The sequence below is a fragment of the Squalius cephalus genome (genome assembly GCF_949319135.1).
Source record: "Squalius cephalus genome assembly, chromosome: 12".
NCBI classification, from domain to species: domain Eukaryota; kingdom Metazoa; phylum Chordata; class Actinopteri; order Cypriniformes; family Leuciscidae; genus Squalius; species Squalius cephalus.
This window is the reverse complement of record NC_137133.1, coordinates 33,083,385-33,093,941: the sequence shown is the minus strand read 5'-3', so window position 1 is coordinate 33,093,941 and position 10,557 is coordinate 33,083,385. Positions and strand designations below refer to the sequence as shown.

General features: G+C 33.8%; 2 long non-coding RNA genes across 2 annotated transcripts in view; one reads left to right on the top strand and one right to left on the bottom strand.

The window, feature by feature from the left end:
* LOC307168678 overlaps positions 1–10,557 on the top strand; it is a 380,672-nt gene that overhangs the window by 333,975 nt on the left and 36,140 nt on the right. The window lies entirely within an intron of this gene.
* On the bottom strand, positions 2,327–4,685 carry LOC307168784. Its single transcript, XR_013822983.1, has 4 exons — positions 3,693–4,685; positions 3,478–3,526; positions 3,011–3,193; positions 2,327–2,735 (listed from the first exon to the last, which is right to left on the bottom strand). It is a non-coding gene; the product is annotated as an uncharacterized lncRNA (long non-coding RNA).

The window sequence follows — 10,557 nt, the reverse complement described above, 5'->3', positions numbered from 1 at the left end:
GCCACAACATAATGACGTCACATATTTTCCAACCCAGCCCTCAGCCCCCCTCGCACGAAACAGCTTCCAGCACGCCTGCTAACTACTGCATACCAGGAACTCCAGGAAAGACCTTCCAGTTCGGAGATGCTCTGATCCAGTCATAGCCATCTTTATTTGACCCATGTCAAACTCTGCTTTTCACTTGCCCATTTTCCTTGCTTCTAACACGTGAAATACAAGAACTGACTGTTCACTTGCTGCCTAGTAGGTCTTACCCCTCGACAGGTGCCATTGTAATGATAGGCCTGTAATCAAAGTTATTCACTTCACCTGTCAGTGGTTTTAATGTTGCGCTGATCAGAATACATTTTTACAAATTATACATTTAAAAGAGTGTTTTTTTGTCTCCATCTGGTGGATCAGAATATAATGCTACTTTGAACGCTATGACAGTATCTGGTGGACTTTGTAGAGGTCAATCTTTCTCTGTCCACTGATTACAACAATATGATTGGGATCTTCTCCTGGGCCAAAAAGGGTAAGAAAGTGACTAAGATAAATCTATGGTTAATGGGTAACATGGGTAATTATAGTTAATAATGGTTAGGATTTGGGGAAGAGAAGGGGGTCAGAGTTTTGATTTGGTAAATGATGTAATATAAAAGCAGTGCCTTAAGTTTTTATTAATATAGAACCCTGTTTGGGTAAATTAAATGATTCCTATCTCTGCTCAGTGTTTATATGAGTCCACACTCAGAGTGTTATAAGTAAAGTTAATGAGATAATTAAGTGATTAATTGTGTGATGATTGACCATTATTGAAGACATCTGATGTTAACAAGCAGAATCACTGAAGGAGAAAATTCATTGTAAAAATGGTTACCATTATGGTGATCTGTGTTTAGTTTAGTTGGACTCTTGACCCTTACTTTTTTAACTTTAGATTTTGTTTGGCTGCTGTAATTCAGTTATAACAGCCAGATGAACAAAGAGAAAAGGTGATCTGATGGTGTTAGTTGTGTTTTAACATAATCATTAGTTGGCCTGAATCACTGAACTCATTGAGAGCATAATTTCTGTGTTAAGTTTACCTTATGGATTATAGCAGCACTGTCCTTGTAGAGCATGCCATTTTTAGCCTTTTCAATGAAATCCAAATGATCAAATCAATTACGACAAAAAAAACTTCCTAAAAAGTATTTTATGTAGGCACACACAGACATCAAGAATTAGCATATGAATCTCAACAATGGTGACAAACAGATCAACTCTGAACATAAGCTCATTATTTATTCAAGCAGCAGTGCATGATGGGAGCCATGAATGAGTTTTGATTGGTGGCACCCAGAATGCACTGCAACATGCTTTATAATTGTCACCATTGTTGAGATTCACAGGCTGATTCTTGATGTCTGTCTAAAAAAAAAAAAAAAAAAAAAAAAAAAAAAATGTTTGTATGTGAAAAATTATTTGGATTACATTGTAAAAGTTAAAAATATTATGCTTTTCAAGGACAGTGCTGCTATAATTAATAAAGTAAATCTAACTCAGAAATTGGGATCTATATGAGTTCAGTGATTCAGGTTAAATGATTGTGAAATAATGATTATTTTAAAACACAACCAACACCATCATATCACCTTTTCTCTTTGTTCATCTGGCTGTTATAACTCAGGTACAGCAGCCAAACTAGATTGAAAGTTAATAATTTAAAAAGTAACTAAACCCTAAAACAACTTTTTTTAGTTAATGATCTGTAAGACTGGGGCTTTATTAATGCTGTTCATTGATTCAAGTAATTTTTTTGACATTTGGGTTTAAAGTGTTTTAATTCTACAATATATGGTGTCCCTCTGACGTCAGAGGGAACCAGCTAACCACGCCCTTGCCTACAGAGAGATGCATCTCTCTGGGCTCTGCCTACTTTTCCAGCATTTTTCAAATATTGCCAGCGGGTGGAGTCAGGCTCTGACCAGGGGTTTAGTTACCCTTTAAGGGTCAACAGCCCAACTAAAGCAAACACTGATCACCATAATGGCAACATACCAATTATGATTTTCTCCTTCAGTGATTCTGCTTGTTAATATCAGGTGTCTTCTTCAATAATGCTCAATCATCACTCAATTAATCACTTAATTATTAATAACTAACTTCATTAACTTTAACACTGCTTCAGTATAACTTATAACACTCTGAGTGTGGACTCATATAAACACTGAGAGTGTTAATTTAACACTGGGGATTTTGATGAGTTAACAGTTTATTTTCTAACCAGTACAGAAGGTTATCATGTGTTTCCACATATAGAAGCTACAAAATAAACTGCATGCTGACAGACCAGAATGAAATTAATCAAAAACTTTTTATTGGAAGTGATTTATAAGAAATCAAAGTTCACGGAGCACTCAATGATTGCACAAAGCTAGCCTTTCTTTCTCTAACTAAGAGTGAGAGAGACACTCCTTAAATGCTCCCTCAACTTCTCCCCACAGTCACCTTTCCAGTTTTGATATTGATAAAATGTTACCTGAAAAACCATTGTAACTATAGTGACAAAGGGGAACATAGGAACAAATGGAGACTGGAAACAAAGATGAGCAAACAAGTTCTTGAGAATGAAACCAAAACAGATTAAACAAAGCATAATTGAGAGATTATAAGGTTGTGGCTTGACCCAAAAGTGATGGTTGTAGGTGGTTGTATTTTTCTGGTGACTCTGAGAGATGGAGGGAGGTGCAGTCAGTGTTATTTTGCTAGAGAGAGATGATATAGATCTTAATAGTTATTTACCATTTTGTTTGGGAAAATATAATTCATACATGTTTATATCATTAATCTTTGCAAAGTTTGTGATGATTGTGTGCCAAAACTGACACTCATAAACTCAACACAAATAATGTAATTACTACAAAATTTAAATAATTTTATTGAAAAAGCTTTCATGCAGGTTTTATGCAATTAGTAGAATAAATTACATTTGATTAGTTTTATTTATTTATTTTTTGTCTGCAATATTTGAAATACTTACTTGTGTGGGTTAAGACACGATCTCTCTCCTGGTAGCTTTGTTTTTACAGCAGGTATGAGATTCCATTTAACGAAGAAATATCATGATTATATTTGGACCCAGACGTGACGTATGCAGTGTGGAGGTGGGAGGTATCTTGAAGATATATCTTGAAACAGATCTTTTCACTTATTTATCAGTTATCTGTCAAAATGAATTAAAAAAAGAATATTTGCAAAGATTCTAACACTCTCAGTAAAAAGTCTCTGTCTGAATTTAATGCATTTTGACAAGGTTCAATAATGGTCCTGCAAGATTTCCTTAAAATCTGGTTTCACACCAAAATAACACTAATAGAAGAGATGTTAAAAAAAAAAAAAAAAAAAAAAAAAAAATCCATCCCAAACAATAAGTAATAATGTATATCTCAACATTTAAATCAGTTCTGCTGTTTACTAAGTGGGTATTTCTGATGAAAGTTTCCTTACCAAGGCTTCAAGACAGCTTGATGAAGATTCCACATGCTCCATACGACACCTGTAAACATTTAGATCATTTAATACACTTTTGTCCTGTGATAGTAAATTAGTAAATTAATTAAACATTTAGATAATTTAATACACTTTTGTCCTGTGATAGTAAATTAATAGTAGTAAATTATTCTACAAAATGTCTTTTAAACAATATTTATTAAAATACTTACAAGGTTTTAATGTGGTAAGACACAAGATCTCTCTCCGGATAGTTGCCAAACAATGGACAATATTACTTGCTACAAGAACTGTAACCATGCCAATTAGGTTACAGTTCCTCGCTGACAAATGTCTGTAAATGCTTTAAGTGAAGTTCCTAAATATAATTTCGGGAGGAGTGAACCTGTCTAATCTTTCAATTAACTGCCAGAGCATATAAGCAGCGCTAGCCTTTATAGAAGGGCTTTATAACATTATAGAAATTAAAATATTTTCTTGTTCTTGATTAATAAAAACATTAATCAAACTTTAATTTTAAAGTAATGAAAAAATTGCTTTAAATAAGTTAGGTAATTCATTAAAAAGTAATTCGGGAAAATTAAGGTACCAAAAAAATGAAGTGGGATTATTTTCAATAACATTTCTATCAAATTGTAAAGCTCTGCCATATTCCAAAAGTTTTGATGAGTTGTTTGCTTTAAAAGCCCCAATATATAATCCAACACATGTACCAGAGCTTGAAAAAATAGTTCCACTGTCTCCTTCTTTGCCTGCTAGAAATAACAAATTCAGTAGCTGACATTTTCTTTTTCATGTCTAAATTTGGATTTTTAATGATTCTGCGGGATTTTTTAACGAAACACCCTGACTCTAGGGTGTAAAAATATATATTGTCATTTTCACGTAACTCGCCTATTTTTATGTTTTGTAGTGGATCTAAACATCCTTGTAATTGAATTAAAGCAATGTCCTGATTTACAAAATATCTATTAGGAAAGTAAGGTAAGGTATTATAGCATTTGAATATTAAGCAATTTTCATAAGTTGGGAAAAGGGCAAATATTTTAATTTTTTTTAGATCCTCATATCCTAAAACGTGTTTGGCCGTCATGATAAACTTGTGTCTGAAATAAAACCCTTGGCCTGTCCTGATCTCACTTTTCCCATCTAATGGCCAAAGTAAAATAATACAGGGAAACTGTTGTTTTAATTTTACATTGTTATTTGGCATAATTTTGCCATTTTGGATAACTAAAGGACCAGATGTAGATTCTAATTTTTTTAAACTGTCATCTAATGTTTTATTCAAATGAAAATGTGAAGCAAAATATGGGATATTTAATTTAATCCCACAAGAGTATAGATTTGCATTAGTAAATGGAAAGGTATCAGTAATTTGACACTTATTTTCTATATTAATAATATTGTCCATTGTTTGAATCAGATATCAATCTGAGAAAACAAAACATACTCTGTTATTAGACAGTACTGCAGTGCTGCAACTTAAACAACTTTTAGACTTAATTTAGTGTACAATTAATATTTGTTTGTTGTCTGTTCACTTATGATTTATTTTCCCTGGAACAGGGAAGTACATTAAGTTACTATTACATTAAGTTACTATTTCAATCACAAGATAAATTAACATTTTCCAAGTGAAATAGATTTAAAAATATACCTTTCAAAAGAGAACCGATGTCGACTGCAACTACTATTTTTATAGAGATTTATAGATTTATGATTTATAGAGGATCTGAACTCATCAGTATTCATGGGTTGTACATGGGAGTTTCTTTTGGAGGAAAATGAAACTTATACTTTTAATTGAGGTAAGAACACAAGGAGCTGAGTTTGGCAGGACAAAGAGTAAAAGTGAAAATCATAATGCCATGATTCATGATTACTTATTGGTAACCAAAATATTTCTATAAAGCTGCAGTCCGTAACTTTTTTGTGTTCAAAATTTGCAAATTGCAGCTTTAATAGCTTGTTAATAGCACATGACCGTTCACAATGTTGATCTGGTTACCATGAAAACGGTCACGTGCTGGGCATCATATGGTGGAAATGTAAAAATAAAAATGTGTTTAGAAATTCAAGAAAGATACATTGGACTAACTGAGATGGACAGGTTTATACATGGTTATATAACATCTAACATCAACAACCAAAGAGAAGAGGGTTAAGGGATTTTTAGGGTTAAGGTTTGCATAAATGAATGAATAAAATCTGTAACTGAATTTGCCTTAAAGTTTTTATTTAATAGGCTAGTTTAGTCCCAGACTAAAATGCATATTTGAGCTGTTTTATCTGAAAGCAACTTGCACTGATTATCTTAAAATATGTCAGTGCCATTGTTTTGTCTTTAAAAAGCACACCAGTAATGTTTTTTCTAAGGCACTTTTATAAAAGCTACTTAAATGCCCTAATTGAACTAAGGCCTAATCCTGTCTTAATCTAAGCCCTGTCTGTGAAGCAGGCCTAAATGTATTATCAAGTAATTCATTTAAATGTTACCATAATTAACATGTCCTTTTCAAACCATAATTGAGGGTTACCATGTATTACCGTGTGACATACCAGATTCACATGAATCAAATATTAATGCTTAAAATGATCAAATTAAGATATAAACCTCTGGAACATCTGCTTGAATTATTCATGAATGATAAGAATGTGCTGTAGGATACTTGACAGTTGGCAGTTCTGAAGCATTTCATATGAAATTATATCACAAGCTTCTTTCCTTAAAGGAGAACTCCGGTCAATTTTAACATTGAGCTCATTTTTTTGTACATTTGGAGTGCTGTCAATACAGAGAACAACGACAAAAATCGGTGTTGCCTACACCGAGTTATTCTATTTTTAAAATTTGCACCCTGTTGACTTCAATGGGGCAAGTACTAAACCTGCTTTTAGCCTCTTAACATCCTTGATGTGTCATTACAAGTGCACAGAAAATGTGAGTGATTCCTTCTGAGTGAACACGAGTGAGTCTGACTGCAGTAGATAAAGTAGTCGATTGCAGAGTTCACACGCATAGGTTTAATACCTATGATCACGCGCGTGAACTCGGCAATCGACTACTTTGGACTTCAACCGAAAAACAGGATGTAAACAAAGGTATTTGCGCTGGCTTAAATAACATTATTTTTATACATATCTTTCACATCTACTGCAGTCAGACTCACTCGTGTTCACTCAGAAGGAATCACTCACATTTTCTGTGCACTTGTAATGACACATCAAGGATGTTAAGAGGCTAAAAGCAGGTTTAGTACTTGCCCCATTGAAGTCAACAGGGTGCAAATTTTAAAAATAGAATAACTCGGTGTAGGCAACACCGATTTTTGTCGTTGTTCTCTGTATTGACAGCACTCCAAATGTACAAAAAAATGAGCTCAATGTTAAAATTGACCGGAGTTCTCCTTTAAGAGTGATTTACAAGAAATCATTTTTCACATAGCACTCGGGCAGGGATTGCACAACAACATTCTTTCTGTTGAAAGTGAGAGAGACACTCCTTGCAAATATTCCTGCTCAGCCCTGTGCGCATCACAGTCATCTCACTTTTGCAAGCAATAAAATGCCACCTCAGAAAGAAGGAAATCCAGACATGGAACATTTTTGTTTTGTTATTATAGGGCCTGCCCAATCGGTCCAACGACAGTTTCTGATAAGCTGCATGTTACTGTCTTTTCAGCGTGGCAAAGTAATTTTATTACCTCTTCATTTCATCTGACTCCAAAAATGAAAAAGGTTTTAAATTATGTCTGAATATCATTCAATTTAGGTGAATGTTTGATTATTCTATTTAACTCTTGTTAAATTACACTTGTAAATTACAAGTAAATTACACTTGTTCATCCGAATTCCTATAACACTTTGAGTCTCGCCGGGTATACGATCTCATAACCACAAGCTCGCCGGTCTTGGTCATTGGACAGTGACAATTGACTAACAGTCTCTAGACGGTCATACTCTACTTGCTCATTCTAGAATATATTATTTAGTCCCCATAGATCTTAACACACATAATTAAGGTAAGACTATCTAACCAGAGTTCATGACCATTACCATAGAACGAAGCTGACCAACTTAACTTCTTTTAATGGTAACTTTGTATAATCATGCCATGGTTTTCCAAAATACACTTGTTGGAATAATACTGTACAATAATCAGAAAAAAAGTTGAGGCTCACCCTATTTAGATTGGTCTAACAAACCCATTTTTAGCCTCTACTGTCTAGTATATGTAGATCTCTGTCTTAGTCAGATCTCTAAAACTTCAGTTGGTGTGAACCTCTGCTCCACCTAAGCTGTATTTTAGTCCATTACTAACCTGAGCGTAATGTTCTAGAATCAATTTCAGAACAGTATAAAATCAAATGTAACAATTTATTATTAATCATGTAAATGTATCATGCCAATTACAGAATCAATTCAAAGATAATCGATACATAACATCAAATGCTCTGAAGTAAAGAGTAAAATATGCATACCTGAATATAGTATACATAATGCTTAGTGTCTAAAAGACTTTCAGCATTATGGGCTGATCTGGTTACAAATCGCCCTGAGCCTCTTGAAGCATTTCTTTAAATACTCAGGCCAAGACAGAAATCTCCTTTCAAATGGAAACATGAGTTTAACAAATGGGTATTTGCAATAATCAAGGCCAAATCTGGGTAGTTTACACCTTTTGGGGACAGAAGGTAATTTCCATGAAAGACCAATTAGCAGATGATCCGCCCTCCAAAGAAAGCAAAATATCTCTTCAAACTCTTAAAACCCTCATTACCTTTTGGTTCTGTGTTACATCGCAGAGCGTAATTATTATTATGTGTGCAATGGTTTGGTGGTGTTTTTTTTTTTTTTTTTTTTTTTTTTTGTGCTCTATCTCCTTTTCTCTCTCCTGGGTGCAAATGGAGACCAGCTGACACTGGCTGGGAAAGCTTGGGGATAAAGCTGGAGAGGAAAACCCAGTTTAGAGAGGCCCTTTTTGTTCATTTTGTCCCATGTTTTTCTCCTGTGTTTGGCTAGAGAGGGAGTAAGGTAAGAAATTTGTTATTCATTTTGTCTTATTTTGAAAGGTTAAAGTGTTCCCCATAAAGTCAGAACTTTATGTTTATTGTTTGGGCCTTGTCCCGTCCTGAAGCTTCTTTTATGCTTCCCCTTTTTTGTACTTTGGACTAATCCAAATAAAGTCACTTGAGTGTTTCTAAAAATCTGTGATTGTTTTTTTTTTTTGTGGAGTGCTGGAACAGGAGAGGAGAGTTCTTGGTTGCCTGCTGTTGTCAAACTGTTACAAACGTCCTTGTTACTGCCTCCCTGACCCCTAGACTGGGGGACCACTATTGTCAAATACACTGTAAAAAATTTCCCCGTTAATTTACAGTAAAATGCAGGCAGCTAGATTTACCTGTAGAATGCTGTAATTTTACAGTGGACCTGCTGTAATCTGAAACAACAGTTTATTACTGTAAAAATGTTCCCGTTAATTTACAGTAAACTACAGGCAGCTAGATTTACCTGTAGAATGCTGTAATCTGAAGTAACAGTTTATTACTGTAAAAAATATTACAGTACTGTGCTGTAGAAAATATAGGCTGCACAGTATAATACTGTCAGGTGTTCAGCTGCATATACACAAACTGTGTATTACTATAAAGTGTATTAAAGTACTCTAAAATGTGAGCTTTACATTGTAACACTACTAGAATCTTACAATTTAAAATTTGCATTCTAAAACACACTGAAAATTGCTTGCAAACAAATGGCTCAAACAAAAGATGACCTTAAAACATGCTTTATTAAAGCTAATACCTTTAAGAACAACACAACACTAGATAAACTTTTAGATTTATTCTCATACAACATTAGATAGACTTTTACCATATGCCTTAAAACAGGCATACATAATTACATACATACATACATACATACATACATACATACATAACCTGTTCATAAAATACAAATATACTCTTAAGTCAGGCTTCAGTGAACACTAGCCAATTATTTTATATCAAAACAAATAGTTTATAAAATATATATCAGCATTTTAGACTTTTGGACTGATGGTTAAAGTCTTTTTCTGCAGTTTTCCCAGTTATTTTACACACCTCTTTTCTCTGTGCAGCTTTGGTTCTCTTTTCCGGATTTATTCCAATAAAGTATCTGAAAAATAAGAGGAGAAAATTTTCAATTAAAATGAATTGCAGTGTATAATTTTGGTTATCTAAAAATTTCTAACTAAAAACTACTGGAAAATTCACTGAAGACTTGGAATTAACTGCAGAGATCATACAGAGTACATTTATAGTCAGTAGATTCTAGCATGAGGCCCATAAATGTGGATCTTATCCTGATAAACAAAACTAACATGTCTAATATGACATACTTACCAAGAAGGATCAAAGGAGACACAGGCAAGCATTTTCTCAAGGTCAGCAGGTTTGGCAGACATCTATTGGTAAAGAAAACAATTTAAGATGACTGACAGTATTTGTATCTGTAAATAAAAAATGTAAAACTTAATGTGCTACTTGTTGCTTATATTCTAGAGAGGCAATAGGCCTAACATATTCAGAATATGAATGGTTTATGTAAAAATTATAATTTTCTCATTTACTCACCCTTATGCAGATTTAAACTCTGATGATGCAAAGGACGATATTTTAATGGAAATGAAATGTCTGTTTGTCCCTACAATGGCAAAGAAGAGAATGGGGATCAATAATGGGGAACACCAATAGTCATAGTAAATGAAAGATAAAATTAGCCTAATTTATACGGGTCACATGTTTTAACCAGTTTTCTGAAGTGATTCAGTTTCTCTCACCGTACATCTAGCAATTGGAGTCTAGTTTTTGATGCTTTGGTCTCAAATCTTTGATATTACATGAAACGACAGGTGACTTAGATTAAAGAGATAGTTCACCCCAAAATTAAAATTAGCCCATGATTTACTCACCTTGAAGTCATCCTAGGAGTACATGACATTCTTCTTTCAGACGAATACAATTGGAGTTGCATCTATCCATCATAAAAGTGTCCCAAAACTGCTTTGAGGGGTTAATAAAGGCCTTCTGA